The sequence below is a fragment of the Myiozetetes cayanensis genome, unplaced genomic scaffold (assembly GCF_022539395.1).
Source record: "Myiozetetes cayanensis isolate MyiCay16 unplaced genomic scaffold, myiCay2020 scf5-8, whole genome shotgun sequence".
Classification (NCBI taxonomy): domain Eukaryota; kingdom Metazoa; phylum Chordata; class Aves; order Passeriformes; family Tyrannidae; genus Myiozetetes; species Myiozetetes cayanensis.
Window position 1 is genome coordinate 7,000,120 of NW_026087742.1, and position 12,226 is coordinate 7,012,345.

Here is a 12,226-nt window from a genome sequence, read left to right on the forward strand (position 1 = left end):
AATTTTCAATTCAATCAGTTCCCAAGTTGTCTGAATGCAATGGTTTCCATTTCAACAGCTGCCTCTGCCTACTTCACCCACACGAAGGAACCAGCTTCCTCTGGAGATCTGAAAATGTACAGTTGGCAGCTAAAATTCAATTTAAGCCTGGCCAGGTACAATTTTATTGGCACCGGTCCCAGGTCTTGCAATTGACTTTTAACCCCCTCAGAGCTTTCCTTGTGTGCCTGATAGAGCTGTGCTCTGTGTGACAACTCCAGTGAAGTCCAACTGCTGCCTTTTGTTGCTCTGTGCAGCAAACTATTTTGAGCTCATAAAGCACCAGCTCCGCACTTGAGTGGCATTTGTAAGAAGTCTTCATGTTAGTTATCCTCACAAAAAAATAATAAGTGATATCTGCTGTTCCAAACAACTGTCAGCAGCGTTCCAAAAGCTACGCTGGAGAATTCCGCTCGCTTTCTTGTATCCCTGTGTTCTGTTATCCCTAATGTTCAACCTTTTTGACTTTTTAAAAATTACTTTCCTTACTTTATAAACAATTTGCAGCACTTCCACTCCCTCTTATAATTGCTCACATGTCTGAGCATTCAAAATGATCCATAGGAATGAGAAGTTAAACAGTTTATCCCTTAGCAGATGAAAAGAACAGAGGGATTCCTTCTGTCCTTAGAGTTTGCTGTCCTAACAGGTAACAAGTTCTTCTGATATCTGTGGGCACATGAAGCATTGAAACTGTTTCTCTATCAAAAGCTTTATTTTTTTAGGCCATTCAGCAAAAGAAAGAGTGAATCAAATCAAATTATGAGCGAAACACTGACCTTCAAAAATTCAAACTGAAAACACCACAGTGAAACAAAATTTTTATATCTTTATTCCCTCATCTTTGTGTGCAGAGAAGTTCAAAATAACCATGTTATCATAGTTCTGGGTACTAGAAAGCGAGCAGTCATCAACTAGAGGCATCTGTTAACTTGACTGGTAAACAAAGGGGTTGGTCTGTGCATCATCTGTGACAGTAACCTCCTGTATTAAAGGGAAAAAACCTGACATACTGGAAATCTTTTATGCTAACACTTGGTGTTTAGTTCATCCTTTCACGGCAGGTTGTCTGATAGCCATGGGTAATGCAAGCACTGAAGCTCACAAAGATATTTAAGCTGCCCAAACCCATCTGTGTCTAGAGAGCTAATTCCCATCAACCACTATTCTGCAACGTAGAACAAGAAGGGAATAAAGCAACAGAAGAAACTTACTACCAGTAATTCTTCATCAAAGCCCTTCCCCTTCTGTCATCCATGACCTACAGATTGAGAACCGGCAGTTTTAGAGGTGGGAGAGTGGGGAAATCTCCTTTCCTAGGTGATGTTCACAGGTCTTTGACTCCTTACGTCTCACTGCATGGTACGATTACCCTGGTGACCTGAAGTATTTCATCAGATGAAAGAAAAGAAGGAGCTTTGAGTAACTAACTGAATTCCAGATCACTTGTTTTTCAAGAAAACTGGGCACAAATGTATAAAATATGAGTATCTGGGAACAAGTGACATGAAAGAAGTTTCTCAGATTGTTTTTCACTGTGAAAGAGCTCAAACATTGAGGCCTTGGTTTGAAGACCAAGCATGACTGAGTCAGTCTGATAAAACACAAGCATTAGGAGTTTGCACTGTGGCTCCCTTTGACCCTGTTTTTGACCATAATATCAATGGAACCTGATCTCACTTTTTGTATCTTAACTTGCAAAGTACTATATTTTCTTAATTCTGTCTAGCACTAAAGAAGGCAAGAGCCTCTCTAGAGTATGGACTGGAGAGAGCTAAATCTTAATCTTTGACCACCTCTGACTCATTTTTAGTGCAGTTGGAGGAGTTCAGTCATTGTTATGAAAGATCAGAACTTGTGGGTGCTTGTTTTGACCAAGCATCCACATTTTCTGAAGTTGTAAAATCTTTCTGGAAAGAGTAAATGGGAGCAGAAATGGTGACTTGCTTGTTTTTAACCTGGGAGACGCGAAAAGAAACAGAGACCAATTAGTGACCCCATTAAGCTACTGAGAACTGGAAAGTTATATTTATTGTCAGAGAAACTAGGGTGTAACTGAACTGTTCAAGGACCCAGCAGAGCTGAGTATCAGGGAGTAATAAACTTCTGTTAAGTACAAAGGGGGATGGAGATAAGAGAGGAGCTAAGTAAGCCTGAACTGTTTATTTATGCAAGCAGCCATCTCTTCTATTGCTTGAGGTTAATTTCTCATTACTCATGATCCAGCAAACTCTTTGCGCAGTGCTTCACTGCAGTGTTTCCATCGAGACATTTGGTAATACAAAAAATTATGCTGGTATTTTATAACATCAGAAATATTTTTCTCTCATCTTGGGCTTTTCCACGTCATGAATATTTGCGAAAAAACTTCACATATAGAAAACGGCAGTGGCCAGCCAAGGTTCTGATTGATAAAACCTAGACTTAATGAAGTTCACTTGCTAAGTTGTCCTTCAAGATAATTGAGATATGGCACTTGGATCAGTGGGCCATATCTTCTGCATCAATTTGGAAATGGGATTCTATTTGTATCACAGTTGCTTTTAGATAATGTGTGCAATTGTCTATGAAGAGCAGCTAGATAATTTCTGTGAGTGACTCTTTGTGTAGTTGCATTCAAATAAGTGCTGTAATAAGCCTTAAAGATTGTTTTCTTCAGCCATTCATCAATATTTTACTGTATGCAGAAAAGTCAGTGCCAGTCTAGAAACTTCTATATGCAATTTTCCCATGTAGAACACTATCACAAGAGTGTTAGAGGGCATATTGACGTAGCTGATCACAAATTTGTGCATGCAGGTTCCATTTACAATAATGTAACTTAGGTAAATCATCATTATTGGGTTGAGAAAGGTATGGGTAAACTCGCTAGTGTGTGTTGGTCGAGTCTAGTCCTAGACTTTAGGAGACTAACAGAAGAAAGGAGAAATTTTTCAACTAAAAGAGGAATTACATAAGAAGAAAACAGTAGAGGAGGTCCTCATATTTTGACAAAAATGCTGGGAGATGTGATGTGTTTAATAGTTTTAATCACAAGCTGTCTTATTCGGATACAAGTGACCAACTTTCAGTGAGTGAGAAACGTTTGGAGGTGTAAAAGAGACGTTGCTTGTCTCAAGTAGAAACATCATTGAAGAAATGAGCACGAATGCTCTGTGTTTCATGGGAGGGCTGGAAGACAAGCAGGTGGCTTTGCAGATTAGTACCTTTAACTGCCAGAACTTGTATCGGTGTAATTTCCAAAGATCCAGATCAACACGTAAATGTGCAGGGAGAAGGAGGTAAAGAACCACTCCCCAGACAGAAGAGCAGGGACAAGGAATAGGATTGACACTGCTCTGTCTTCAGTGACTTGTTTGCTGGACCTTGATTCCATTTATTATAATAATAAGCTTCTGTGAAACTCTGTTGTTTATTCTGTGAAAATCTATGTGGTTTTTTCCAGAAGAGAAGCTGAGTGTATGGGGTATACCACATGCTATGCAGAGACTTTCTCTGGCTATTTTCTGCTTAGATAACAATTACCAAATGCTTTAGTTACAACAATTTTTAATAGTGATTATAATTTCATTACTCACAGGTTCTTAACTATGGCACTGTGTGGTACAGGAGAGTGAAATTTGCTCATAAAAGTGGCTCCAGTTTCCCTGTGATTATCATTGTCTTCAAAAGCAAAAGCTTCAAATTGTTCCAAAACATCAGCAGTAAGTATTGTACTATTGAACCCAACTCACTGTGATTAAAGAGATTGGTATTGAGTAGAATAGTCATCTCTCTTAAAGTTTGAGTTTCACAAAAAATAATGAGAGGCCCTTGATCTCTTTTGCCCAGTGATACAGCCTGTGGGAATAAACAGAACTAACTTTGTATGTTGAGAATGGGGAATAAAGTGTGTTACTTCAGACTGAAATTAATCTAGAGTCTGTGGTTGGATTGTTTTCTTCTTAAATTTGGATGTACCTAATTGCAGCACTGCCTGTAAACTCTATTAAAATCTTGTGGTCTCAACCTTGCCTCCCGAGATGTTGTGTCTGGCAGTTTGCCCGAAGTTGCCTACAGAGTGACGAAACAAAAACATAATGTGCAAGAAAATACAAAGGCTGTAACACAGGCTATCACAGGCAATGTCTTCCATGTCACCTGAAGGTTTTCTTAATTATGCAAAATGTTACCTGAAATAACATCTTTGCTGCACTGAGAAGGTTCTTTTTTTTTACTGAAGCTAAACTTACTTTGCACTCTTATGAAGTATAATGGCTTGAATTTTTTCTTTGCTTGCCATGTCTACAGGGTATCCTGCCTCAGTAAATCCTGTGGAAGCTGATCAACCAGTATGTGTCCCTTCAGAAGATAACCTGCATGAATATTTAAGGAAGCTATTCTGTAGAGATCCATCACATTCTTACTGTTTTAAATATTCTTTCGTAAATAACCTTATGGGCCCCAGAGGAAGGAAGTGTGCTCGATTACCTTCTAGAATGCATTTTCACTAAATGCCAGGGTGAAGAAAATGATGGTCAAGAACAGGCAAGACTGTTATTGTAAACTGGTCTCAGTAGAATTTAATATTATTTTTAGCAGGTTAGGAACTTATGCTTGCATTCTGCATTTAAACACTTCAATTCCTGTGCATTGCATCTTCCTTACATACATTGCCTTCCCTTTCTAATGGTGACACAAACTACAGTTTTGGGTTTGGGGCTTTGGTGCATTTTTCATTTTTCTGCTAAAGCATTCTGTTCTGACAGTTCTGGTGCACAGCGACTCACAAAGTTTTCTTATCCAATTCTCAGCTATCCACAGATATAACACATTTAGTCTTCTCCATCATTCTTTGCTCAGTCCCATTGAAGCTGCTGTCACTGCAACATTTTACTTTCTTCTATCAAGGCAGGCATGAAATTTCCAGTGGAGCGAATGCGAATGCTAAGGCAGCTGCATGGGTCAGTAGGCAGATGGAGCGGGGGAGGGTTTGGGAGAGCTAAACAGTTTGCATCCTTCTCTAAAAGACAGCAAACCACAGGGCAGGGATCTGCGATCTGATGATTTGACAGTGCAATGCCCTTTAGTTGTTTGACTGGATTTACAAGTTCTGTTTAGCTGACAGATATTTTGGCTAATACCCTTCCCTAGTTGTTTCCCTTTTGACTATGAGAAGTTCTGTTTAAAAATTTAAGCGAGCTGTTGTTGTACAGCAAAATAAACAGATTCCTCTTACAGATAGAAAACACTCTCTAGGATTTTTTTTTCCTATGAATACCCCGATGAATACAAAATATTGACCTAAACAAATACAGTTTACTGAGAGTGCCTGTAAACAATCTGGAAAGTAATTCAGAGGATGTAGCTTTATTTTGTTTGGAAACTGTTCTTCCAAGCTTACAGCACACAGTACAATATATTTTTTTCTCCTCTGTGTATTTTTGCAATTAGTCACTCTCCTGACTAAAAATCCAATCATTAGTTTTTAAAGAAGCCAAATGAAATCATGCCTAAGTAAAAAAAGTGTGGAAATGAAAAGGGATTTGCACTAAGTGAAATTTTAGTGATTAAATGCTTTCGAGTTTCTGAGGTAATTTTTAGTAAATATTTTTGAGGTAACATGATTCTGAATACACTGTGATACACCTGTGAATACACTGAATACACCTGTTTTAAAAGCATAAATTCAATAGTCCTGGAACAGATATGGACAGTCATTTGTAATGTTAAATACTATAATCAAGGGAATGGAAAAAGAACCCTTACTGGCATCACATGTTGACTGTGCACTGAATTATACCTTGGAATCATGTGCAAAAATAATTCTGTTTCAATGGTCCGAGGTCTCCACTTGAAGCTTTTGAGTGTCTGTATCACCAGAAGTGACCAAGGTTGAAGCACTGAAAAGACAGATTGTCCATCCTCTCCCTGCCCCCAGTTTCAAGTGTATCTCTCAGGTATTCAATGCTGTCTCGGGAAATATGACGATGAATATCTCAATCTCCAAAACACTGAACAGCAGGAAGTGTGTGGGATGAGCCACAGATGGATAGGATGAAACCGAGCACATTGACTGTCAAGAGGAAAACAAACAGCGCTTTATTACATTTTGGTTGTCCTAAATTCAGAGTCAACCATGTAAATATTTCACCAGGTATGCCTGCATTAGCACAGGAGTGAGGTTTTGAGGTTCATCTCCTTACTGTCCTTCCTTACTGTGCAGTGGTTTCCATCACGGAGCAGCCCCTTGGCATGCAAATGAGATTCCTTTTGGGTTAAACTAAACCAGAAACCATGCTCCAGGAATATGTCTATTTGCTCCAAGCATTAATGTTCATGAGGCTTCAAACCACAGTTATTCTGAAATAAAACTCCCCTATGCATGTCATGAATGTATTTCAGGTCCTTGAACAGCAACTCCTCTTTGCTCAACAGACCCACCGCTGTTTGGCCAGACATTGTCACTGCACCTTGGACTGCATATCAGTAGCAGAGGAAGGATAGGTAGGCTCAGTCATTTTCATGTCTAATTTCTGTGATTATATGAAGCATTCTCTGAATTCACGTAAAGTTTAGTGGAACAGAGAGGCTTCAAGGAGTTAGGCTTTTGACAGAAGTTACTCAGGTTAAAGATGAGAGAGAGACTGTGAGGGTTGGATTGCCAAAACCTCTTAGGTATCCTTGTTTTTTCTCTACTGTTGGATTTGAATAGTCCTTAAGATACTGTTAGCCAAAACACTGATGCAAAGTGCTAAATATGCACAGTGTAAAACACTGCTTTTGCTAGACCTGTCTGGCTTGTTTAATCCCAAATTCTCAGCAGTGAAACTGTGCACAACAGAAGCTGTTAATAATTAATGCCTGAAATCCCCCCTAACCACTCTGCTGCCCTGGGAGCTCGAAAGCAACTGCACATGCAATTTCAGAAGCTGAGTGCACAGGGAAGTGGGTGGAAACAGAATGAACAACACTGGGAGCTACTGGGATTGCTCTGCTTCCAGACCTCCTGCAACGGCATTGGAACAATAGCTACTGATCACTTTCCAAAGCAGCAGCTGTAGATGCTGCAGTTTTGTAAATCAATGTCGTGGCTTCCTCTGTGTCTGTGTGTGTATTTGATGCTGCACTGAAATGGTATTTCAAGGCTTAATAAGTGAATTGATAAAACAAGGACAAACTCTATGTGGAAAATTATTTTTACATGTTACTGCTCATAGGAAAGCATGGACGGCAGTATGAGTGAGCAAGGCTGGATTACAGCTGTAAGAAAAGCGAAAACTGTGTGTGTGTCTAGATTCCTATCACAGGAGAATACTACTGGCATGTGGTAGTCATTTGGGCCCTTGGACCAGGAGGGATTTATCAGACTTAAGAGGCCTGATTAATGAAACTTAGTATGTTCATTCACCTAACTAAAAATAACTAACCCTTTGCATTTTTATAACGTGTTCTTTAATAGTCATTAAAGAATCCGAGTGATGCCTCAGCAGCTGCCTCTCAGCAGCACAGGCATGAAACGACTAACACAAGTTTTGGTATTGACAAAATGACTCAGTGATAACAATATTTGTTACCTGTGTCCAAAAAAATATTCCATATCTGCATCTATAATCCCTACCTATACATATCTATCTATAATCCACTCCTACATTATTTTTTTGTATAATAACACACTGAACAAGGTTCTCTTTCATCTGCGACTGCAAGACAAAATTGATGTAAAGCTGCAAAATTCCCTGCATGTTTTAGAGGAGGTGTCTGATCAAATGACAGATTAAAACTGAAATCAAAACCTAATTACTAGGCCTTCATTTTCTACTAAATATGTACTATTGGTGACTTTAGAAAATAAGTCAAGGACATAAACTGGTTTTTTTTTCTGTAAAATTACTGTTCTGATATCAATTCTTGAACAGAGTTCTTGACGAGAAAGCCTCTAAGTAATGAAACTGTCTTCCTCCTTCATGCAGCAGCTCTGAGCACAATGTATTCAAAATGTGCAACCTTTGAACTTCTCTGGGCAATGCTGTTGTTAAGGGTGTAGGAATAAAATTCATTAATCTTAATCTTAATTAGTTATCTTTCTCTGTTGTATCAAGAAGCACTCAGAGAAATAAATAAGAATTAAAGTGAAGTAGGTCTAGAAAAGAAATCTCTGCTGTATGTGTCTGTTGCAAACTTTTTCTGTTATTTACTGATTATGCCTGTGAGTCCAAATGCTCTTCATATCCATTATATTGAAGAGTAAATTGAGGAATAAAAAATTGAGATAGTTTGGTCATGATTATAAAATGCAATTTGCTCTCTTAGATAAGAAAATAACAAGGATTATTATCACACACTACTGCATGCCAAAAAAACAGTACAGCAGAACTGTAATTCTATTAACAAATTAAAACTATGGCTAAATCATCCCAGCTATCATATTTCAAAAAAATATAGTTACTATCTAATCACATACGATATTTTATAGTTGATATCATTAATTACAAGTCAGCTGCTCAATTTTCCATCACAGAAAAAAGAAAAAGAATAGGTGTGGAAAGTGTTGACAATTCACTTAAGTAATAATTTATATGCTGTTAATTATTTTGATTTATATTGGAGCATGTTGCAACAACACATAAGTAAAACCATCTGCTGATGGAATGAAGAAAGAATTTGAAATTGTATTAATTAAAAAGTTTATGATTATACAAGCTTTGAGTCTTTACCGGTGTGTTCATGCACAGTGTCAGCAAGGACCAGTCTTTCAATGTATTCTTGCTCAGGACCTCTTGATGAGTTTAATGACATTAAACTCTTCCTAGGGGAAGGAAAGGGACTAGAAGGAGATATTACTTGAAATGGTGAAGGGGAAGAAAAGTGCAAAGCTTTTTATCTGATTCTGGGTTGAATCTTCTGGTTTGTTCTTGCATGTTAGAGGAGTGGGCTAGGTATTAACTAATGCACTAAGCTTTAAACTATCTACTGGTAGCGACAAGCACACAAGTTCTGCCTTTGACATGGTCAGTGAGATTTCATATACTCTGCAAATGATGTTTTCTGGTTGCTAACTGTGTGTGCTCCTTTGCAATATCATTGTCTATCTTTAAGTGGTGGACTTTATTGGTTTAAGAGATTGATGTCATCAAATTTGTCTTGGGCAACAGAAATGTTCTCCTCCTCACTGGAACTTTTCCTTAGTGACTTTAACAAAATTGGCAAAACAGGACTGGTGACAAAGCTGAGTGTCTTTGAATAAACCTGAATGGGTTTGTAAATCCTTCCTCAGAACATTTCTTCCTTACATAGATCAAAAAGAATTATAGGGTGATAAAAGGGAGTGTTTGAGTAAGGGGGCATGTGTGAATACGACCACAGGGTCTGAAAGCAAATCTCTGGGTTTTACGTTCTTGTCCATGATGACATCAGAAATGAAGTTGTTATTCAGGTCCTGTAAAGTTGACAATAATATTTGCATTCATGGAGAGGTCAGAGAAATCATGAATTTCATCAATTCTATTCTACTCTCCATTCTATGGAGAATATCTGTTGACAAAAACAGAAGGAACATTTTAGTACCAAAAGTACAAGTCAAAGAAGACAACTCCAAGCTGCAGCTACAAGAGCAGAAGACATGTTCTCTCATGTCTCAGGCTGCAGAACATAAGTTTCCCAGATCAATATCCAGTAAGAGGTCACTGGGAGACTAAAATACTGCAACTTTCCCATCACTTACTTAATATTTTAATTTCCTGGCTGCATTGTTCTTATTAGGAAAGAAAATTCTTAAAACATGTTTGTTGGTATGTTCACTGCTTGATAAATTAAACAGTTAAACCTAATTGAGAAATCTCATACCTTTACCTTTGTAGCATGACAAATTTTTAATGACCAAAAATGCAGTTTCAAATATGACTTATTAACTGGCCATTACAAATACCATTAGGATTTTGCAAGCTGTTCTATTTATTTATTTATAAATATATAGTTTTATCTACTATTTGAATGTTTTTACCTATTTAGGCTCTTCTGGGAGTGGGGCAGGAGGGCAGAAAGCCATCACAAGGAATTTTCGTGTGCCAACCAATGTCTAAATGTTCAGGAATCATGGGATCCCAAATCATACACAAGGAGACTGATACTTTACTGGCACAATCTATAAATAAACAAATAATGTCAATTTTTTTTTTTTTCTTTAGGAAAAGCTTAGAGGAAATGCATACACTTAAAGACTCATGTTGCCATATGTCTGTTTATGGGAGCAAGGCAGAATTTAGAGGCCTCGAACAGTTTGTCTTGGAGGCAGATCAACACTCCTCTTGCCATTATTGTCACCTAGATAGTTTTAAAACTGGCTGTTTTATGCTTGACAGGTACCTTTGGTTACAGACAGCAACCATTGCTTTGTTGCAGGAATTTAGGTGCAGTGTCTACCTCAATGAAGGATGACCCTGTTGTTCTCTCTTGCTGTCATCGTGCCAGATGATTTCCACTTAGACAAAGGCGTTTTCAGTGGCCAAATAACGTACATGTATATGGTGTGGGAAAGCCATTTATGACTTGAATGTATTCAGCTCATCTTTTCTTTGAAAGTGGAAGGAACAAATAACACACAGGCAGTTCTTTTCCTGACAGATCTTCAGCACTTATGTCTTCTTTTTCCTACACGGAGAGAGGAAGTTTCTCTCTCCCTTTGGTGCAAGTCCTTATCGGTGTAGGCGCTCTCCTGATAAGTGCTGACATATAAACCTGTGTTAATAGTGTTGCTGTGTGTTGCCCATCCTCAAGCCTCAAATAAAGCGCATCCTTTCTCCCTTCTCCGTCGTGATTTTTGGAGGCCTTTTCTGTTGGACAAGTGGCTAAAACTAAACACATCAAGGAGAATGACCACTCAAAAAAGTTGTATTCTGTTTTCAGAAAAACTCATGCGTCCAACTCGTGTCAAAATGCTGCTTAAGATAAATCCTCTGTAGTTTTATAGCAGATGTTTGGAGTAAAACTATGTTGCCTTTAAAAATCAAATTAAAATTAAAACTGCCTTATCTCCCCTAAAGTCATACCATAAGATGATGTAATGTGCGATTTTTTAAGGTGATGATAAGTGGTGTGTTGCCTCGTGTTTCTCTAGTTTAAAGAAGTTAGTTCAGTCAAAAGGATGCATTTTTTTTCACATATAATCAAGGGGTTTTCCTAGGACCAATCAATTGGTATGTGGAACTGAACCAGAGTTGAAGAAAAGAAATTATTTGGGTGGGTGTGCTGCATTTTTCACAATGGTGGTAAGTATCTTAATTTAACTGGAAGGCATTAAAAAAATGGAATTGTATTTTACAGTACAGGGTTTGTCAGCAGAGTTGCAGATTATAAAAGCATCACTATGTTGCTTGATAAATTGTTGTCTCCTAAGACTCAGAATAAACTGATTTAAAACCTGCCTCAGTCACAAAGCATAACAACTTTGCTGCTGTGGATTTCAGCACAGATGAAAGACTTATAAATAAAAATATATTTTTTTGATCTCCCATGAAGTAATATATTCAAAAAAGGCACAAAAAATTGAATCCTATAATAAAAGTAAACTGATCTTTAAAAAAATTTAAACACCTACTCAGAACAGAAATATATTTCTCTCCAGATTAGATGGTGTTATTTGCTACTCTTGTTTGCTCCTGAGCTAGTTGCAGGAAAACTGTCACTCATAGCAGTCCTTTATTATTTATACAAAATCAGGAAAGAAATCATCATACTCCAGTCTCATTGCAATAGGAATTTCTATTACCTAGTTATAGATAGACTCTTTTCAGTACATTTAGAAAAGAGAAACACCTTCCCATGTGTTTGAATGATTATTTAAAACGGTATATTACTCCAAGTTTTTGGAAGAAAAAGGGTTTTCTTTTCCATTTTCTCAGTCTCATTTTCTCATCATTCTACTCTTCTTTTATTTTAAAAATCTGTTTTAAGTTGCCAAAAGAATTTAAGGAAAGTTTTACTAACTCGTGCAGAGTTAGTAGATTTGTAAGTGTTTGTGTTTATGGGCAAATTTCATGCTCCTTAAATGATTTATTGAAAAATTCAGAGCTGTTAATTCCCATGGAAGTTTCAGACAATAAGCACTTGACATTTTAGTTGTTTTCTTAATTCTTTCTGGTCATGGGACCACAGAGTCATTATAAAATATGATAACATCAATATGTTGTTTTGTTCAGGCAGCTCTATT